The 12,549-nt window shown below is 36.9% G+C and overlaps 1 protein-coding gene and 1 long non-coding RNA gene across 4 annotated transcripts in view; one reads left to right on the top strand and one right to left on the bottom strand.

Annotated features, from left to right (window-relative positions):
- Positions 1-12,549, bottom strand: part of ARHGAP24 (Rho GTPase activating protein 24) — a 528,172-nt gene that overhangs the window by 245,376 nt on the left and 270,247 nt on the right. The gene's annotated exons all lie outside the window — the stretch shown is intronic.
- LOC132365843 (uncharacterized) overlaps positions 1-12,549 on the top strand; it is a 62,645-nt gene that overhangs the window by 12,589 nt on the left and 37,507 nt on the right. The window contains exon 3 of one of the 2 annotated variants that reach the window (XR_009503264.1): positions 11,933-11,978. The exons of the other annotated variant lie outside the window; for it this stretch is intronic. This is a non-coding gene — a long non-coding RNA (uncharacterized LOC132365843). Of the gene's footprint in view, positions 1-11,932; positions 11,979-12,549 lie in introns of those variants that run through there. 2 annotated transcript variants of the gene reach the window in all.

Consider the following 12,549-nt stretch of genomic DNA (forward strand, 5'->3'; position numbering starts at 1 on the left):
GCACTGTATAGCTACAAAGCTCTTTCACATGCATCTTCTAATCTGATTCTTGTGACAACCATAGGAGGTGAACAGGACAGGAATAATCATCCCAATTTTACAGACTTGTAAACAGAAGAACTGAAGATTTAAGTGGGTTGCTCAGTGTTGCATGATTCACAAATGTTTGAGCCAGGACTAAATACAGTTCTCGGTTCAGTGCCCTTTCTCATATTTTCTGGCTGCTTTCAGTATCTGGCAGACATTAAAGTCTCTTACAAATTGCTCTTCCTTATCTTTATAGTTTTTCAAGAGGCAAACCTAGACATTACTTGCTCACGAGAACTTAGAATTCAATGTCTACCCAACTGGGTAGTATTAAATTCTTCATGAATTCACTGAATTTTAAGTTGGACTTTTAAAGTTGTGTTGCCTACCATATATCTCCTCAGAGGACTATTCCAATCTGAGCCTTTCTAGGTATTATGATAAGAACCTAAACATCACTGAAGTTATTCTAATAAGGATAATACATGAGAAAAATCTGCTGTGTACTGTCAATGGAAGTTATAATTTGAAAGTTAAAATGAAGTGAAAGATCATGCTTAATCAGAAAGATATCGGTAAATAGGCATATTTCCAGGAAAACTATTGTTTGTTCAGAAGGATGATGCTAATCTGAAAATAAGCCAGAAAAGGGAACATTCCTCTTTTCAAAACCAATTTAACAGTCAAGTATCTGAAACAGCCATCAGCTAGTGCATAAAGGCTTATGTGTGTGGCCCACAAATTGCTTTATAGAAATGTTGGCTTCTAAACACTATTCTGAAACATGCACAGATTCAAAGGCTAGGATGATACCCTAGCATTAAGAGAAAGGTTTCTTAGCAATTGAAGCAAAGGCAGGGCTTATTACAGTCTGATGTGTGCATGAGACTTTGAAGTAAAGATCCCACAGAATGATTACCTTACTATCTGCGAACTATATCTCTAAGTCCCCTCCCCTTCCTAGGTTTAACCCCTATGGAAAGCGGTAACATTTCTAATCACACCAAGTCCACTATGACAATAAGACAGAATAAGAAGAAAAAAGAAGAAAAAAAGCAACCTGACAATTATCAGAATGTACTCCTACCATTGGAACATCTCTATATAACTCAAATCTGTGGTCGTCATTATGTAAGGGGCTTTGTAATCAGTATAACAATCGCTTCAAAAAGACACATTCTTTCTCTTCTTCTACACCAGTGACAAGGAGGTGTCAGAAGATACCTTATTTGCTCATTCTCTCATCCTCTTATACCCATTTAAGAACTTTTCCCAGATTAAACATCAACCAGATAACTGAAAGAACTTCAGTTCCTATTCCTGAAAAAAATATTTTAATCAATGCTGCCAAAATTTACATTGCCTTATTCCTGGCAACACAAATCCTCTACGGTCCTGAAATTCTGGCAGTGAATAGAGGCAAGTATCTCTAGTGGCAGATCAATACAGAGAATCATAAGTCAAGGTGAACCTTTATTTAGGGCTTCCTTGTGCTGTGCAAGGTGTCAGGTACTTAGCATACATTTTCTCAAGTAATACATGAGAAACACAACCCAGCAATTTTAATGAGAGTTATTAACCCATTTTACAGGAAATGAAACTGATGCTCAGAAATGTAGAGCAGTTTGCTCACAGAATAAAGATACTAAGTGCCAGTGTCAGGTCTGGAACTCAGGTCTGTCCCTTTCCAACTCCCATGGAAATCCCTCCACAATTTCAAAACATAAGCACAATGTCTCCTTTTCTCATCTGTAAAAAAGTGATGGGCCCTCATATTTAATACCAACTAATTAACACTGAATGAGGGACTTCCCTGGTGGCGCAGTGGTTAAGGATCCACCTGCCAATGCAGGGGACGCAGGTTCGATCCCTGGTCCAGGAAGATCCCACATGCCGTGGAGCAACTGAGCCGGCGTGACACAACTACTGAAGCTCACGCGCCTAGAGCCCGTGCTCCGCAAGAAGAGAAGCCACCACAATGAGAAGCCCGTGCACCACAACGAAAAGTAGCCCCCGCTCACCGCAACTAGAGAAAGCCCGCACGCAGCAACGAAGACCCAATGCAGCCAAAAATAAATAAAATTAAAAATAACAAAAACAAAAACACTGAATAAGAGCCAAGTCAGAGTCTGGAACAGTATCTGAGTTTCCTGAGTTTTCGAAGAGAATAAAGCCTGTTGCCATTTTTGTCTTTTATGAAATTTTTGTTACCAAGAAAGGCAGGATTACATTTTTTTCCTTCCAGATTGAGTTGGTGGAGTGTATTCTTGGTTATCAAAATACTCATAGCTTTGGGACTTTGAAATGGTAAATATTCATGATGTGTGAAAAAGCATAATACATAACTGTATGATCTTAATTACATAAAAATGGATGCTTAGTTGTGTAGATACAAAAAGGAGAACTAGAAGGACACATCAAATGGTAAACTGCTTGTGATTATGGATGACTTTATTTTTTGCTTTTTGTGTTTTTTGGTTTCCTATTATGCACATGTTAACTTTTAGGAAATAAATGTTATTGTAAAAACCTTAAAAAAAGGAAGAATAAACACAAAGGCAGTTCAGCAGACACAAATGACACTGAAGTAGAAATCTGTGCTTCTTGGAGTTGAAGTTGAGGGTGGCTCTGAGAGAAGCCTGTGAAACAGGGGAGTGATGCTTCCTGGTGGGCCCAGTGTTTTGCAAGCGACGGATAGTAATATGGAAGAAGTTGTGTTTATCCACTGAGCTCCCCAGTAACTGCACACACAGATTGGGCCTCAATTAGGATGTATGCAGACTCTGTGGTGCCAGGCTTTGTGCGCTGTGCCCAGGCCATTGACCTATAAGATAGCAGTGAGCACCTATCGAATGACTGAAGTAGCTCAGTGCCTATCTCTGGGGCAGAAATGGCTTCCGAATGCCTGTCGATGGTTGTGTGGTTATGTGGCCTAGAGAGGCCCTCTCCTCCTTGCCATCCCCCTGTAGTTTGGAGATTGAGAGCATAGATGTGAAGGAGGGAGAAAGGGAAGGAGAGAAGGGGGAAGGGAAGGAGGAAGGAAGATGTGATTTATTAAGCAAGAATTTAGGGTCAAATACTGTGCTAGGGAGTGCTGTAGGAATTATTTCATTTATTTTTAAGGTAGATGTTATCTGTATTTATTACTGGAATCAAGCTAGAAAGGTTAATGATTTACCAAATGTCATTCTAGAGCCAGCCTGGTCCATATTTTCTCCTTTCCGCTATTCAGCTACCTGATTCCTACTATAAAGGACTCCCTCTGGCACTAGAGGATGGGAAGGCAGTCTCCTGGGAACATTCCCGAATGGAAATGTAGGTCTAGTTAATAGGAAACTATGATTTTGTAGTGATAACAAGCCATATAGTTTTTTCACTTGATCCAACAGAGCTTAGCCTCTAAGATATTGCCTCTCTGTTTCAACAGCTGTTAGAAATTAAAAACGAACAAAGTTGGGCTCAGAGCCTTGGAGAGGAATTTTACAATTAGGTTAAACCACATAAAATTGCCAATATTTGACCATTTTTTTACTTATAGACTCCAGAATTTATTTTGTTAAACTAATTTATAAATAAATTTAATACATACACACTCACACACACAGAGCATTTGACATAGCTAGTATGCCGAGATATATATATATATATATATATATATATATATATATATATATACACACACACATATATATATATTTATTGGAGTATAGTTGATTTACAATATTGTGTTAGTTTCAGGTGTATAGCACAGTGATTCAGTTATATATATATAATTTTTTAAAGACTATTTTCCATTATAGGTTATTACAAGATATTGAATATAGTTCCCCGTGCTGTACAGTAAATCCTTGTTGCTTATCTATATTATGTACAGTAGTTTGTATCTGTTAATCCCATACTCCTAATTTATACCTCCCACACTCCCTTTCCCTTTGATAACCATTAGTTTGTTTTCTATGTCTGAGGGTCTGTTTCTGTTTTGTATGTAGATTCATTTGTATTATTTCTTAGATTTCACATAAAGTGATACCATATAATATTTGCCAAGACATACATGAAAAGATGCTCAACATTGGTAATTATCAGAGAAATGCAAATCAAAACTACAGTGAGGTGTCACCTCACACTGGTCACAGTGGCCATTATCAAAAAGTCCACAATAATAAATGCTGGAGAGGGTGTGGAAAAAAAGGAACCCTCCTACACTGTTGGTGGGAATGCAAATTGATGCAGCCACTTTGGAGAACAGTATGGAGGTTCCTTAAAAAACTAAAAATAGAACTACCATATGATCTAGCAATTCCATTCCTGGGCATATATCTGGAAAAGATGAAAATTCTAATTCGAAAAGATACATGAACCCCGATGTTCACAGCGGCACTATTTACAATAGCCAAGACCTGGAAACAACCTAAGTGTCCACTGACAGACGAATGGATAAAGAAGATGTGGTGTATATATATACACAACTGACTATTACTCAGCCATAATAAAGAATAAAATAATGCCATTTGTAGCAACATGGATGGACCTAGAGATTATCATACTAAGTGAAGTAAGTCAGACAGAGAAAGACAAATATCATATGATATCACTTATATATGGAATCTAAAATATGATACAAAAGAACTTATTTACAAAGCAGAAACAGACTCACAGACATAGAGGACAAACTTGTGGTTACCAAACGGGAAAAAGGAGGGGGGCAGGGATAAATTAGGAATTTGGGATTAGCAGATACAAACTACTATATATAAAATAAACAACAAGGTCCTACTGTATAGCACAAGAAACTATATTCAATATCTTGTAATAACCTACAATGGAAAAGAATATGAAAAAGAATATATATATATTTGAATCATTTTCCTATACACTAGAAAATAACACATTGTAAATCAACTATACTCCAATAAAAATTTTTTTTGCCAAGACATAAGTTATGAGATTGCAGTTTTGTTTACAATAGGAAATACTGTAACAACCTAAATATCTATTAAGAGCTGGATGAAAATTTTAATTATTTTGCATCTGTACAATGAAATACTATGCAGCTATTAAAAAGAACAAAGTAAATCTATGTGTGCTGATATAAAAAGATATCTAAAATAAATTATTAAGTTAAAAAAAAATACAGAACAAGAACGAACACTACATCCAATAAGTTCATAAGTGAATATATGTATTGAATTATTTTATTTACAAATAAACACATACATATATTACTTGCACACACACATTCATGTTTATAAATCTAGGCAGGGAGACTGATGATTTGAAATCCATAATTCAGGAAAACATGTGTTCATGTAGTACTTTAAAAATGATTATAAAAAGGGAAATTAAACATACTTTGAAAACCACAACAAAACTGTGTAGAAGGGAGGAGAGTTCTCTGAGATTTCGGCTCTGCAGTAGAACAGGGAAGGGGGAAATCTCTGAATGGAAAAAAGAAGGAAGAGATAGTAAGGAGACAAGTTAATTCCCTGGGCTCTAGGAAGAGGGTGAGCAAGAGCGATTTTGGTATTAAGTACCTCTGATGGGGCAAGGTAACAAGGCTGTCTTGGCCTTCTTAATCTCCTGGATCCCTCACCCTTCTGCTGGACGCCCCTGTCCTAGCTCTAGAACCACAGCTGCTAAACTAAAGTTTAGCAATCTCTGATCTCATTGCCCAGTTAAAGAGACTTCCCAGTCACTCCATATCACAATTCCCTGATTTGCTTTATTTTTCTTAGAAACCATAGTACTTATCATTACCTGATACTTATACATTAACTGATACTTTATTGTTTATACATTTGCTTATTTGTTTGTTTTATCTTACCAAGAAACAAGTTCCAGAAGAGATGACACTTTGGCTTTAATACTGTCTCCCTAAGTGTCTACAATAGTGCCAGGCACATATATGGATGGATGGATGGATATAAGAGGGAGTTCTAGCTTCACTTGCCAAGAACACGGAGAGGAGCTCTGAACTCATTTTTTTTTTTTTTTTTTAAACTAACACGATACACTATGGTTAAAACTACATTCTTAAAAACATGGTGGGACCATGTTTCCAAACAACAATAGAATGGAATGCATAGTTTGATAATCTGACAAAATCGTATGAAAATAGAATAGTCTTAAAAAATCTTTAGTGTGTGATTCCTATGGAAATTAGTAATAATTTTTCAGACACATAGTGAGTTAAGCAAATTTTTATTTGCAACTTTTTCTTTGGGGGAGGGATGGAGTGAGATTCTCCTAAGGCTGTAACAATGCTGTATAACAGAGTTGACACAGGAAATTATTTTGGAATTCCAAACAACAACCAACAGGCAACCATTTAAATGTAAAGGTTGGTGAACTGGAGATTGCTTATAGAGCACGAATTAAAGGAATCTCTTAAAGTCTACATTTAGAAAATGACATAAAGACAACATGTTAGCTCTATAGTTCTCCTGATGGCCATAGCTGGTTAGTCACAATTGAGCATCTCATCCATGTTGAATTAGAGTCCTGTTCTTAGGAATTTGGGATTGGAGCTAAGAAAAAAGTCATTCAGTATCTTAGTGTGACTAGCTAGAAGTGTAACAACATCTTTAGAGCTGTGACTGGCCATATTCTGACATGTTGAAGGAGAGGCAGTCTGACAAGAGAGAGAGGAATAATGCAGACAAAACAGAATATCCAAGGACAAGCAAGAGCAGAGAAAAATACTGCTTGCCAGACTTTCAAGTTAAGTGTTTTTGTTTATCCTGAGACTTGGTGGTGATTTTTCCTTGAGCTCTGAAAATAATCCCTGAATTCTTATAATATTACCCGCTCTGTTTAATTTAAACTAATATGAGTTGCATTCTGCTACTTACAACTAACATCCTAAAGAAGGCAATGGTTAAGCCCTCAATCTCCCCACAACCTACATATGCTCAGAAGCAAATTTATACAAATATTTAACTCTGAAAATAGTAATATATTAGCAGCAAATATTATATAGTACTTATATAGTTACCATTTAATTTCACAAGTGAGTCACAGAGAGTTTTAGCAACATGCCAAAGCTCATACAGTATGTAACAACACTGAGATTTGAATTCATTCTGATTTTGCAATTATGTACCAGGAAATAATGCCTTTCTGCAACATATTTGGGGGATAAAACATTTCTTCCTTTAGACATTTTTATTTTCACGTCTTTTTGCAAAGCTTTTATATATTACATCATGTGACTACTAGTTTCTTATGGTGTCTCATTTGCACCTATAATTAAAAAGATATCTACATCTCATTTAAACACCAAAATTTTTGGTACTGAAGCTAGTTTGGATCACATATTCTTTCTACTTTTTACTTTTAATTACTGAGGACAACTGAGTTTAATCTACTAACTTTCCTCTGCTACAAATAAAAAATGTGACTATAAGGCAGCATCATTATTTTTAATCTTAAACACTTTCCACAGATTTTATATATTCCACTGTCTTTCTGGCATATCAGACTACTTACCTAATTCCAGTATGGCATATGTATGAGAAAAGGGGGTATGTATTGCCAATTGTACCACAGAGTGAAAAGCTTTTAAGAACTGTGGATATCGTATATTCATAGAAATAAGATGGATCATGTAACTATTTTAGAGGATTTGACTTCTCTAAGTGTTCACCATGCAGAGAGACGGGGGATGGCCCCAGCTGCTTACTGCTAAGACTAACATCAGAGCTAAACACACCAGAAATCATCCATGTAAGTTAGGTTCATTTAAAACTAGGCATTTACACACTTGAAGACAAGTGACTGTCTTACAGGGGAACTGTAGAGGGCAGTATTGCTGTGTATTTTGTACATATTTATTAAGAAACTATAACTACAGAGCCAAACAACCCAGGCAGGAACAAAAATAGGCCTGTTAGGTTAAAAGTCTAATCAGCTTTTTTTTTTTTTTAAACTGTACATGGTTTATTACTCTTATTTTAAAATCACTCACAAAATTTTGAAGCATTAGAAGTCTACCCTCCCACCCACACCCAAATCCTCTTAATTTATTTACAACACAATTTTTATTGACTGTTCTGTTCTAATGATTATATTTTTTAAAAATTAAAAATTATTCTGTTTCAGACTCTAAATATAAAAGATGATCACGTTTTGACTATTTTAATGTCATGTTGTAGTTGGTTTTCATTTTTGTTTGTCACGCTCGGTGCTTCTTTTTGCACAATAGAAGTTCAAAGATTACCTCCCAAACAAGACTTTTTCAAAAGCTGTACTGGATCTTTTATATTTTGGAAATATTTTAATATTGTCACATTTAAAAAACATAACCAAAACCCAAACTGTTGTGAAAAGATAAAAAGCAAAAAATGGAAGAGCTTATATTTTAAAAAAGCTTTGCTCATGTTGCTTCAAGAATTTACTTAAAAGTGGAAAAAAATGTTCTCTCTAATGCTGTTCATAATGATTTTACGTGACAGAAAGAAGCAGCTATTCTCAATACGTATTGGTACTGACTGGCAAGGGGGTCCAAGCCATTGCTGCATCACACACAAAGAAGGACCCTGGCGTCTCATGTGCTAGCCACTCAAGCAACCCAAGTGCCTCTCCTAACCAGGCATGTGGCTGAGGGATACACAGAGACAAAAAATCTAGCCCCTGCCCCGAGGAATTCACTCTTTATTATGAAAGGTCGGGGTATGAGAAAATGTTTAAAAAATTGAAATTATAGCGAGGAAAAAATAGCAATCAAATACAAGAAATATCATACGAAAAAAATGTATCTTTCATGATTTAGAGGTTTAGTGTTCCGGTTTGGTCATTGTGAGGTTTATTAGAAGAGGAGCTGAGAGAACATGTAGAATTTGAAAACATACAAATTCTATTCTCCAATCTAGTGCAACTGATGGGAACTCTCCCCTCAGTGGACTCCTCCAGTACTTTGTCTTGCACAGAGAACATTCTTCCATGCAATACACATTTTTTGGTGGGGGGTGGGTGGGTACTCTGCAGCCAATTAGATTAAAAATGTCTTGAGTTTATGTCATCAACTATTTTATCCATTTTTTTTATGTCTTCCATACTGTGTAGTGTGTGAGTAGGTACACGATAAGTACTTGTTGAATTTAGAAGATTTTCCTCTTTTCACCTTTTTCTGGCACCAATTTACCCACATCTGATAATGACAACTGCTTTGAAGATAAAAGCACCTTGCTTTAACCTCACATCCATATTTAAACATTGTTTAGAATGAATAATGGAAAGTATTGAGACTAGATTAAGGTCCAGGAGGCTTCTGAAAATCGAGGGCATATTTCGACTTGTCTGGCTGTGTGTGGAGCCTTACATATGATACTCTGTACCACCTGGTTAATTCCCTCTAGTGACTGGAATACCTATTAAGAATTCTCTGAAATATGGGCTTAACGAAGAACATTTATGGAGATATATTTTTAAAAGTCTCAAGAACCATTAAAATATGCTAATACATATATATGGAATCTAAAAAAAAAAGGTTCTGAAGAATCTAGGGGCAGGACAGGAATAAAGACGCAGACGTAGAGAATGGACTTGAGGACACGGGGAGGAGGAAGGGTAAGCTGGGACGAAGTGAGAGAGTGGCATGGACATATATCCACTACCAAATGTAAAGTAGATAGCTAGTGGGAAGCAGCTGCATAGCACAGGGAGATCAGCTTGGTGCTTTGTGACCACCTAGAGGGGTGGGATAGGGAGGGTGGGACGGAGAGGTAAGAGGGAGGCGATATGGGAATATATGTATTCGTATAGCTGATTCACTTTGTTATACAGCAGCAACTAACACAACAATGCAAAGCAATTACACGCCAATAAAGATGTTAAAAAAATAAATAAATGAAAAATATAAATAAAAGCAGCTTTACCTAATGGAAAATATCCCTGAACTAATATGAAAGATGAATCAACACAGGCATGCCCCTTGTGTTACAAATTGTTCTGGAGTCCTGTTAGTCAGGAATGTCATAGCTATAAGCAACTGCCTCGTTTGCCTCTAACTACATGGGGAGGGTTTACTAGAAACCTTGGTCAATCTCAGTCTCAAGCAATCTGTCTCTCTCACCCTCTCTTTCTCTTCTTAAAAAGTGGAGTAGCATTTAATAACCAAGATGCCAAAGGTGCATTCTCATTACATTCTCACTCAGAGGACTAATTTTCACTCTCATTTAGGAAATTCTACTCAGTCATTCAGCGATTTGGGCCTTATATCTTTCTCACACATACCAAGTGAGGATGTGACTGAGACTAAAAGCAGAATTCTAAAAATTCATAGATTCAGGGGCCATGGGATTTGAAATCAAGCAAATAAGCATTCCAAGGAATGGAAGCCAGGTCCCCTCCCGCTCTAGGGTTGAAGCTTAATGTCAAACATGTTTGAATTGTCATGTTACCAGTAAAGGACTCTGGAGTCTTACAAAATGAAAAGCATTTTTTGAGTGGAAAATGGCTTCCATTTTTTTAATGAATATTTGGAAAAAGCTGAATTCCTGTGTGATAATCGAAACAAACACAGCAGAACCACTGGAAATAGATACTTTTACAAATAGATGGATTCCTTAAAAGAGAAGCTTTTTTTAAAAAAGATCTTGAGGATAAAAACCACCTACTGAACAACAATTCAATAGTTCTTAGTAAAATCATCAGTAAATCGTGGGATTTGAGATCTAGAAAGTACCTAGAAGTTAAATACCCAAGTAGTTTTCAGGCTCGATGTCACGCTGCTGTGCTATGAGCTACGTTGCAATCTAGGAGTAGCTAATGACAATTAACATAGTGATGTTGGCAAGAGATTTGCTTATTTATAATTAAAGTTGATTTAAGGTTACTTTCACTTGAGTTTCGGGTGCTTCCTTGAGAAGGAGAGCAAGGCGTAGAATTAGAGTCACTGCACTCTTGTGCTAACCTGCAGTGAGTCTCAGCTGGCCTGGGGGTCTCAGTGGAATGATTGGGAACTGCCCCTCCAGGGCGACACCAATGCTTCTTTTCTCTGTGTGTTTGGTTTCTTTGTTTCTTTCAAACACTTGACATCCCTTAGTCTTCTTCTCTATTTCTCCTCCAAGGTCCCAGACATCTTTTATTCTCCTAAGTATCTAATGACAGTGATGTATTTTAGCTTCCATGATTTTTTTTTTCCCTTTTCCAGCCAGGTAACCGTATACAGTAATTTAACAACATGGTCTTCCTTTGGCTTTCAATTTCTTCCTGGTGAATCTGAACATCAGAATCATTCATTATTGCTCAGAGATTCAGATTCTCTCGCTTTAACTGATATCCAGGGGTCCTGATGATGCATGGAGACTTCACATAAGCTGCAATTATCTAAGACTTCAGTCTCTGGGTCTCATGTAAACCATGAGGTTTACAACACTTTAAAGTACTCCATATGAAATTTCGAATATATTTTACCATAAAATATCTACATTCTAACAAGTTTAAACAGTATGCTAAAGGTCATAAAAATGATTATTTGTTGCCTATAAACTATGTGCAAAATGGCACTGAGATATAACAAAGGTAGGATAATGTTTTGGCCCCCTGAGAAACCTATACGCTAGCTAGTGATATTAAAAAAACTTGAAACCATTAATAATGGAGAATATATAAACACTAGATAACTGCACATACTTTAGAGTCATACAAACCAGAGACTAAACCTTGTCACAAACCTCAGTTTCCACATTTGTAAATTGGACTCAAAGAACCTAATGGCATCATTGTGAAATTTACATAATATGTCTTTGCCTGGTATAGAGTAGGTATCAATGAATTAATTCAACATGCACTTATATCTATATCTATCTACATATATTTATATGTACACAAACTCCTACACTTTTCATTTTCATCTTTTCTCCTACACTTGTAATTTGGTAATTCTGTTATTTATTCAATTCAGAAATGCAGGTTAGACTTTCCTGGTGGGGCAGTGGTTAAGAATCTGCCTGCCAATGCAGGGGACACAGGTTCGAGTCCTGGTCCAGGAAGATCCCACATGCCATGGAGCAACTAAGCCCATGCACCACAACTACTGAAGCCCGCGTGCCTAGAGCCCGTGCTCTGCCACAAGAGAAGCCACCGCAATGAGAAGCCTGTATGCTGCAACGAAGAGTAGCCCCCACTCGCCACAACTAGAGAAAGCCCGCACGCAGCAACGAAGACCCAACACAGCCAAAAATAAATAAAATAAAATAAATTAGTTTAAAAAAAAAGAAATGCAGGTTTCCTGTTCTATTCAGTGAGCAAAATCGATCTCAAGCTAAGCTGAATAGACATGCAGAGTTAATCAGTATTCTTTTTCTTTATTTTCCTCCTCCTTCCACTCTCTTGGGCCCGCCTTCATTTTCTCCCAGTTTCCAGGTTGCATGATAGGAGAGAGACACCATCACTACCTCAGCTCGATGACTGTCTATCTCTGTAGGAGAAAGCAGACTATTGGGTCAGCTGCCAGCTTCTGCCTCCAAAGCCGAGGACAATTGCCCACTCTGTGCCCTGGTGACCAAATCCTACCAACTG

The sequence above is a fragment of the Balaenoptera ricei genome, chromosome 5, assembly GCF_028023285.1.
Source record: "Balaenoptera ricei isolate mBalRic1 chromosome 5, mBalRic1.hap2, whole genome shotgun sequence".
NCBI classification, from domain to species: Eukaryota; Metazoa; Chordata; class Mammalia; order Artiodactyla; family Balaenopteridae; genus Balaenoptera; species Balaenoptera ricei.